This window comes from Danio rerio, chromosome 6 (assembly GCF_049306965.1).
Source record: "Danio rerio strain Tuebingen ecotype United States chromosome 6, GRCz12tu, whole genome shotgun sequence".
NCBI lineage: Eukaryota > Metazoa > Chordata > Actinopteri > Cypriniformes > Danionidae > Danio > Danio rerio.
Window position 1 is genome coordinate 49,185,644 of NC_133181.1, and position 9,721 is coordinate 49,195,364.

The following is a 9,721-nucleotide window of genomic DNA, read 5'->3' on the forward strand; positions in this document are numbered from 1 at the left end:
TCCATTTGTGTTGATATGACAGCAAACGCATGCTGAGAAGTTCGGGGGGCGTAGTTGATTTTACATAAAGCGTTTGATTGGAAGCTCGACTCTGCTCATTTTCGCGGCTCCTCCTCTGGCTCCATCAGAAAATCCTTCTGCGCATGTCAAGGCTCCAATTTCAGCAGTCTTTTGCGACAGTTTGTGCCCGTCAAGCAGGCGTTTTGCCCTCAAGGCGTTCAATGGGAAAAAGGGCTGTCGCGTCGTCCATATTTTTTACAGTCATTGGATAAACCTATGTACTATTGGGCATCAGTGCAATTTCTAGAGCTGCAGCTTTTCTCAAAATCTAAGCTAAACAAGATTGTTCACCTTAACATGCAGGAATGCAAAGCACGGATTGTGTTCGGTTGTTCTTTCTCATGGCATTATTTGATCCAGTAGCTTTTTCTTGACGGCAAGGTACATACTGTACAATCTAAAAAAGCACAGCAAATGCTCTTCAAACCCCAAACTGAAATCCACACGCACACAGTGAGGGCCAGACGCATCTGTTCTGTCCAACTTAAGCAAAGATGATGAAGGCATGACACTTTTCTCATGACATATTGTGTTTAATCACTCTAGTTTGGTTAGATTTCATTGTTTAGAATTGATCTTTTAATAAACTTGCGAGCAGAGACAAAAACCAGAGCTAAAAGAGACAACGAAGAACAGATTTGGCCCAGCAGGAAACAGACCACAGAATCTGATTGCTTTGATACTGGAAATTTAGTGGGGTTTATTGCTGTCATTAGTGGTGCTTGCTTGAGATATTTTAAAGCCCCAGAAGCATTAAAGTTTGCTGCCTTACCGTTCATGCTGAAATGATGCATCTAATCATGCATTTTATTAACTAAGGCTTAACAATATATCATTTCATTGCATTACACATCCTGTGAATGCACATATCACAATGTCAAGAGTGTGGATCAGTTAACCTGGCAACACAGTCAGTTCTCCTCTGACCAAACGTCTTGTACAGAATATCAATATGTTTCTTTCTTTCTTTCTTTCTTTCTTTCTTTCTTTCTTTCTTTCTTTCTTTCTTTCTCTTTCTTTCTTTCTTTCTTTCTTTCTTTTTTCCCATAATCACATCATTAAAACATCAATTGTAATATTAACAGCTAATAAATCTCACACTGGAATATACATTAGTTCAGGAGATGAAATCTTCAGTTTTGGGGTTGTAACTGGATTTTTTTTGGCTTTAAATTACATCATAGAATGTACTGATAGATGCTGTTCCTATAGTGCAATGAGTCACATGATTTCGCCCGCCTGTAAAGGTCCTAAACAGTTGGCAGATTGCAACCAATGCTTTGAAGTCAGGCTGTATACCGAACCCTTTCGTATGGATTCATTAATCGAAATGTGCCGAAATGAATCAACACTTGCAGCAGTTTAATCACAGCCTCAGAAAACCACGGTGTCTTTCTCGTTTTGTAGGTGTTTGCTGTTTGAGGTTGAAGGAAATTACGGTTATCAGGAACCTAAAGGTGGATTACAGTCGCACACAGGTGTAATTATCCTGTGTGTAGGCTCTTCCTGTCTGTTTCCTTTTCATCTGTGCAGCGTATAGAGCACACGGTGTGTACTGCATATTAAATTGATCAGTATTCACTCTCTAAAGTGACAAGGAGAAGGAATTCACAATAATCGCTTCGTTCTCTGCTCTTTGGTACTCATCTGAGCTTGAAACACTCTATTTCTACAAATATTGACAAACATGACATTTTTTTGAAGCTGTGTGATAAATGAGAGACAAGGGTTCAAAAGGGTTTACACAATCGCTGCACTATCACAGATTCAGCATCTTTATCAACAGGAAAGGAGTTCTTTCCCCTGAGATGGGTGATTTTCCTTAACTGTGTCCCCTAAGGCAGATTCACATTGCAGTACATGCACTTTTGTGCGTACAAAGATTTAGCCTAACAATGCTTGTAAATCTTGGTGTTAACCAGTAATGTAAGCAAACTAATTTTTCTCAGCTGTTGTATGAAAACATCTTATGAAATGTTCTTTTAGCATTCTGAAAGACTTGTTTACTAAGCCAAAATGAGAACAATGTTAAGTTTTAGAGCTTCTTGATGTGAATGTCAAAGTAGAAGTTGTCATTGGGTGAAAATGTGAAATGTACTGAGACACCTTGTATATAGCAAGGTAAACGTCTTTAGAACATATTGTAGAACAGTTCTTAAAACAGTTCTTTATTTTTTTCTTTTCTTTTCTTTTCTTTACTGTATGTAGCTTGTGTGTGGCATCATTTTTTAAAAATAACCCTTTAACTGCCTGCTCTACCGAATGGTTGACCATGTTTTGACTGATTTGAAAAATGACTGTTAAAATCATTTAAAGGAGGACTGTTTTAAATATTAGTTTACACACACAACATTGTTGGTTTACAAGAAAATCAAACAAACATAATTCTGTTGCAGTAATACAATTGATTTTGGTTTTATTGTAAAAAAAAAAAATCCCCAGAAAAACGTGTTAAATGACAATCTGAAATATTATATAGCTTACTTAAAGAGATTAATATTCAAAAAATTAAAAAAATTTTTAAATAAAATTTGTCTAACGCTCGATATTTTCTGATTTGTCATAGTATATGTATTAATTCCTGTACTTTTACCATAAACCAACATATCAACCATTTGGTAGATGTTGATATTTTAGAAATTATGGGATGTGTCAGCCTGATCTCACGAGAAAACGTAAGTATTTTACGTTTTGGCAGTTTAGTGGCTAATTCGTACGAATTCGTACGAGTTCAGTCTTAAGAAATTGTACGATTTTAAAAAGGAGGCGTGGCACCTAACCCCACCCCTAAACCCAACCGTCATTGGGGGATGAGCAAATCGTACTAAAATGTACGAATTAGATCGTACGAATTCGTACGAATTAGCCACTAAATGAAAAAGTTACGAATTGCCGTGAGAGTGTGTTGGATGTGTGGGGAAAAACTGTGTTTGTGTTAACTAGCGACATTGGAAGTAAAGAAATGCAATTTTAAAATGTTTTTTCTTGGTAGGGCAGTTAAAGAAATAAGCTGCAGGTTGCATACAATGACTGTATGAGGATTCTGCTTAAAAAAACTATATGGTGCAGTGCAAGTGAATTTTTCTCTTAGGTACTGTACAGGTTTGATTATTTCCTGCTTTGATGAGCAATTTAAAGTATAATTTTTTTTAGTTGACAGGAGAATTTTATGTTGCTGGCAAATCCTAGGCTTACTGATGTACATTATGAGTCACTTTTAAGGAAATATTAGCATTGTCTTTTTTAATGTATATTGTTTGGTTTATTATTCTGTTGCTAGTGGATCTAATGTCTGGAAATAAAGTTGAATATAGACCCTTTTCACATTTACGGACTTCTCAGTAGCGGAAGGCGTCATGGTTGGGTAAACTTAGAGCACAGTGAATTGGAGAGTAAAACAAATATAGTTTTTTTTACAATTCTATTTATTGAAATAATAAAAGAAAAACTCCACAATGGTGTTATCAAGACTTTGAGAAAAAGGAAAAAGAAAGTGTGAGACTGATGACGGCAGCCAGAGGAGAGGGTCACGTCAAATTTACTCTCAGCCTCATAGACGCTGCATTAGAAACACCTCACATAAGCTTTAATTCATTTTTTTGTAATTTGATGCAAAGATGATATAATACATTGATAAACATACATACATAAAAAAATTATGTATATATATATATATATATATATATATATATATATATATATATATATATATATATATATATATAATTTATTTATTTAAATATTTAAATATTTAAATCTTTTAAGCATTTAAGATTATGATGACCGTTAAATGCATCATAACATTCTTGTGAAAAGGGTCCATTAAGGTTTGGTTTTGTCATTCTGATCTAGATCCTTAAATCTTTCCTATATGATGCACAAGAAACATCAGTGTTGAAAACCTTACTGCTGTCATTAAGTGGTGAAATATTTTTTAGGATACTTTTATGAAGTTCAAAAGAACAGCATGTATTTGAAGAGATTTTTTACAATTATTTTTATATAAATGTTTGTCCCTGGACCACAAATCTTGTCTTCAGACATGGTCACACTGCACTTTTCACCCTATTGACTTCCATTCATACAGATACTAATGCTGCAGACAAGCATACAAAGCTTGTGCAACAATTTTCACATGTTGTTCGTTGCATTTCAAAGTTCAAGCTTGGTGAAATCTGACCTGCGACCAATAGACAATCAAGAAATGTAAAATATGGGTAAATAATTTATTTCATCAGTGTCACATCATCTTAATTAATCCCTTACATTTTCTCAGCACCGATCAACTAAATTTTTGCATGCTCAAACTCTAGTGTGTTTGCTTTGTGTCGCAATTAAATTTGACGGGATGGCCATTAATGCATTGAGTAAAAATAATCAATTTTATGCCAGAAATCGTTCGAGTTTTAAGTAAAGATCACATTCCATTACTTTGTTCGTATATTTTCTATTATCAAAACTTAATTTTTTGCATGGCTAAGAACTTAATTTGGACATTTTAAAGGGTCACATTACACCAAAATGCATTTTTTGAGATGATGACAGTCATGTATATGTCCCATGCTGCTAAAAACACTATTAGGACACTTATTTGAAGTCAGAATTATTAGCCCCTTTCAAAAAATGTTCTTCTTTTTTAAAATATTTTCCACAATGTTTAACAAAACAAGGACATTTTCACAGCATGTCTTTTTCTTCTGGAGAAAGTCTTACTTGTTTTATTTTAGCTAGAATAAAAGCAGTTTTTTATTTTTAAACACCATTTTAGGGACAAATTATTAGCCCCTTTAAGCTATATTTTTTTATCGATAATCTACATAACAAACCACCAGTATACAATAACTTGTCTAATTACCCTTACCTGCCTAGTTACCTTAATTAACCTAGTTAAGCCTTTAAATGTCACTTTAAGCTTAGACGTGTACTTGAAAAATATCTAGTCAAATATTATTTACTGTCATCATGATCAAGGTAAAATAAATCAGTTATTAAATGAGTTATTAAAACTATTATGATTAGAAATGTGTTGAAAAAATCTGCTCTCCATTTAACAGAAATTGGGGGAAAATAAACATGCAGTCTAATAATTCAGGGGGGCTAATAATTTTGACTTTAACTGTATTTCACAAAAAATAAAATTATAAATAAAAATAGTTTATTTTTGCGTTGTTTAGAGCAAATTCATTCTTCTGGTTTAAAAAGAAATTTTGAAGCTACGTCACAGCGATTAGATCAGATTGTAAATTCCAGTGTGGAGATTGGCTGTCTGTACCGGCCGGTACGAAGTAACATCATTGAGTTTTCAGCACATTCGTTCATTAATTTTTGAGAAAGATTTGTTTCGAACAAATCAGCGCACTCTATTGTGAATGAGATGCAACTTCATTATGCATGATATAGCTTCGAAAGACTCCTTTTACCTGTTACAGTGTTCAGAGAGACGCCACATTGTTTAGCCAACTATAAATAAAACAAGAGGAAGAAGAATTGTTCGGAGACATGGGTCGTCAGTGTTGCATTTATAAATGTGCCACAACAAAGGTTTTGATTCCGTTTACCCACAATGAGAGCACCGTAAAAATATGTTTGTATGATTGTCCTGTCTACAGATTTGGTAAGTGTGTGATCAGTGTTCTTTGTTTATGTTTATTCAGAGGCAAAATTAGTTAGTATCATCAGCAGTACTCTTCCACTTTTTAAGTCAGAATAAATGGCCTCCCTGAATAATTAGCCCCCCTGTTTATTTTTTCCCCCCAATTTCTGTTTAACGGAGAGCAGATTTTTTTCAACACATTTCTAAACATAATAGTTTTAATAACTCATTTCTAATAACTGATTTTTTTATCTTTGCCATGATGACAGTGAATAATATTTGACTAGATATTTTTAAAGGCACTTCTATACAGCTTAAAGTGACATTTAAAGGCTTAACTATGTTAATTAGGTTAACTAGGCACTGTAGGCAGGTTAGGTTAATTAGGCAAGTTATTGTATAACAATGATTTGTTCTGTAGACTATCGGAAAAAAATAGCTTAAAGGGGCTAATAATTTTGACATTAAAATGGTTTAAAAAAAATAAAAACTGCTTTTATTTTAGCCGAATTAAAACAAATAAGACTTTCTCCAGAAGAAAAAATATTATTAGACATATTGTGAACATACTATGACCATTTATGTGAAACTGCTTTGACACAATCTACATTGTAAAAGCGCTATATAAATAAAGCTGAATTGAATTAAATTGAATTCCCTTGCTCTTTTAAACATCATTTGTGAAATATTAAAAAAGAAAAAACAATTCAAAGGGGGGCTAATAATTCTGACTTCAATTGTGATTTAGTCAAAATGATTTAGATAATAATTTTACAGTAATACCATACCACACCATGCTTCAATTGACAGCTTACTTTCAAATTCAGATAATACATACATCTTAGTTTCCAAAAATGTAATTTAATGAATATAAAAGTCATTTTAATGTATCTGATTATAATTTACTCTTCTCACTGACCACAAACTTTCAAATGGATCAATTATAAAGCTGACCCAATATCCACACACACAAACAAAGCAAGCAACAACTGCAGTTATTCGCATGGAACATATGTTACGCCCTAGTTTCTGTGCATTCATGCTTTTATTTATTTGTTTGTTTGCTTGCTTGTTTTTTTTTTTCTTCTGCACTGCCACTCTTTTGCTCCACTCTAGTGGCATTGTTGTCATTTTGACAGAATTGGAAAGCACTTGCTCTGAAACTGGGCAGTCGAATATAACATCTACAGTAAGCATTGTTAAAGCTTACATCACATAAACAGTAAGCATTGTTAAAGCTTACATCACACAAAAAAAATCGATTTCAAGTTTTGAGTTAGCTGGCAGCTGGTGGTGACCAGCATGCGTTGCTCCCATTTTAAACAGTCATTGTCACAATGTTTGAAATTCATGCTGATCTCTACAGCAGGAGTGGTGCAAACCCAGGTGGTGCTAATCAGAAGTTTTAATTATACATGTTATCGTTGTCAAAGCTCAAGTGACATCATAATTACTGTAATTAATCCGGATTGCCTGTGTTTATGCATAGCTATTTGTAAGAAGTCTGTTTTCTGATGTCTGTTTGGATTCCTGTTTTCCAACAAGGTTTTTCTACAAAGATGTTTTCATAAATTTATAGACAAAAACAAAAAGGCGGGGGGAGGGTGGTGGGTACATCCTCCATTTGTCAGGAAAGCAACTATTGTGTGTGAACTTTCAGTTTCTTTCCTTGGATTGTTTTTGCTCTATGCTAAATAAAGAATAGCCATGAAAAATATTTGTAATCTGTAGCATTGTAGATTTGTTTATTGCTTCGCATGTTATGTTTTCTTGCTATTATAAATTCAGCTGCTTATCTTCACCTTAGAGAACGGATCAGTGAATATTTCTACATGTCAATAGTAAAACAACTCAACTGTCCATCTTGGTTTGAGTTTGTCCAGCAGGAATATTTGAATCAATATGTACGACTGCTTAGAAATTTTAATCAGTGGCCCGAACTGGCTGCAGCAACATCTGACCCGAGTACAGTAAACAGTGTCCTGAGACTCTTATCTCAATCCATGGCATTTAAAATGGATTTATTTTTAGCTGGTAGACTCCTGGCATGGGCATTGAATGTTGGAGTAGATTATTCACATGTTAAAATGCCATGTCAGTGTTGTGGTAAATTAAGTTCATATTTACTGTAGTACATATTGCAATAAAAGGACAGAAACATAAATGAGACGCATGAAAAGGAATAAAGCTGGGGAATCTAAGGGATTAGCAATGTTAAATGAAATTAGCAAAGCTTTTTTAATTTATGGTTAATTTTCTATTGAAGCCGGAACTTAAAGCAAAGCTCAGTCAGGTTCTACATACAAACCTGTACATAACTTAAAGTCCTTTTTCTTTAACACTTTATTTTAATGGTCCATTTGAATATTAGTAGACTGTCTGCTTAATATCTGTTGCTCCTTCAACAGATATTTAACTGACTATAAGACACTTTTCAAGTACATATTAACTTACACTAACCCTAAACCCAGCCTAACAGTTTACTTATAATCTACTGAGAATTAGTTGTAATGTAACTTAAATAAAAAAAAGGACCATCAAAATAAAGTGTGACCCCTTTTTCCACCAGAGATTTGATTAGATTTAACGTTATTGGCATGACACATGTACATGTACGAGTACAAGGCAACGAAATGCAGTTTAGGTGTGCAATAGCAGCAAGTGCAGAATATAGGTATAAGTTATAAAGTGCAATTTTAGAAAAAAACTATGGGTTACATTTACAGATGGATGTACACTCTCAGAAATAAAAATACGCAAACTGTCACTGGGGTTGTACCTTTTCAATAGGGACTTAAAGGGTCCATATTGGTACCTCAAAAAGAATCTATTAGTACCTAACAATTTTAAAAGGAACACTTTTGTACATTTTTTTTTTGGTAGTAATATGTACCCTTGAGGTATAATATGGACCTTAATTTGTATCATTTTAAAAGATACCACCCCAGTGACAGTTCGGTATTCTTTATTTCTGAGAGTGTGCTATGAACATTAGGTTGTAATAACTATGAACAGAGATTTACAATATGAATATATGTAAAGGTTGCTATAAATAATCATAGGTGTGCAGATATATATGAACATAATTACAAATGTGTAGTGGATACTGTATATACAATTCAAGATGAATTAGTGCATACAAGTGCAATGAATATGTACAATTTTTAATGTGCAAATATTAAATAGTGCAGTGTTTTTGGGTAGTATAAGTTAAGAGGAGTTTTTTGGGGTGTATGAGGGGGGCAAAAGAGCCAGTGGGGGGCAGAGTTCAAAAAGGAGACAGCTCTGGTTGAAAACTTTAAGAAATAGATTCTGAGATTTAAAAAAATGCATTGCTATTCTCTCTTGGATTCTGAGATAAATTTTTGACAACAGATTGTGTAGCAGAAAAAGTTTTTTTGGAGGAAGTACATTGATATTCCAGCACAATATCACGAGAAACGTTACTATTTTATGTATTGTCAAACTAAAGTGGCTGATTAGCACAATTATGATTTCATTCGCATGAAAATGTGATTTTTAAAAGGAGTCATGCATCCAAACTTAAAGGATTTTCTGTTTCAGGTAGCACATGTTAATTTATTGATGCTTGTGAATCCATTTATTCTCACACTGAGTTTAGTACTCGCCTAAGAGATAAGCAAACAAGAAAATATTTTATAATAAATATTTATTGTCATTCATTTTCCTTGGGCTTAGTCTCTATTCATCAGGAGTCACCACAGCGGAATGAACCGTTATATGTTTCCATTCCAGCTGCAACTATACTGGGAAACATCCATACACATTCATTCCCACACACACTACACTGTAAAACCCAAAGAGTTAAGGTAACTCAAACCATTTAAGTTCAAAGCCTAATCCTAATGAGTACTGTGAACTTAATCCATTTGAGTCAACTAAGCAATCTGAGCACAGTAAAATCCAAAAAATGAAAACAACTTAAACCAACTGAGTACTGTAAAACCAAACAAGTTAAGGCATCTCAAATCATTTAAGGAAACCAATTGCTACAGACCATTTGAGTTAAAAAAAACTAATCTTCATGGAGAACATGCCCCATTAGTA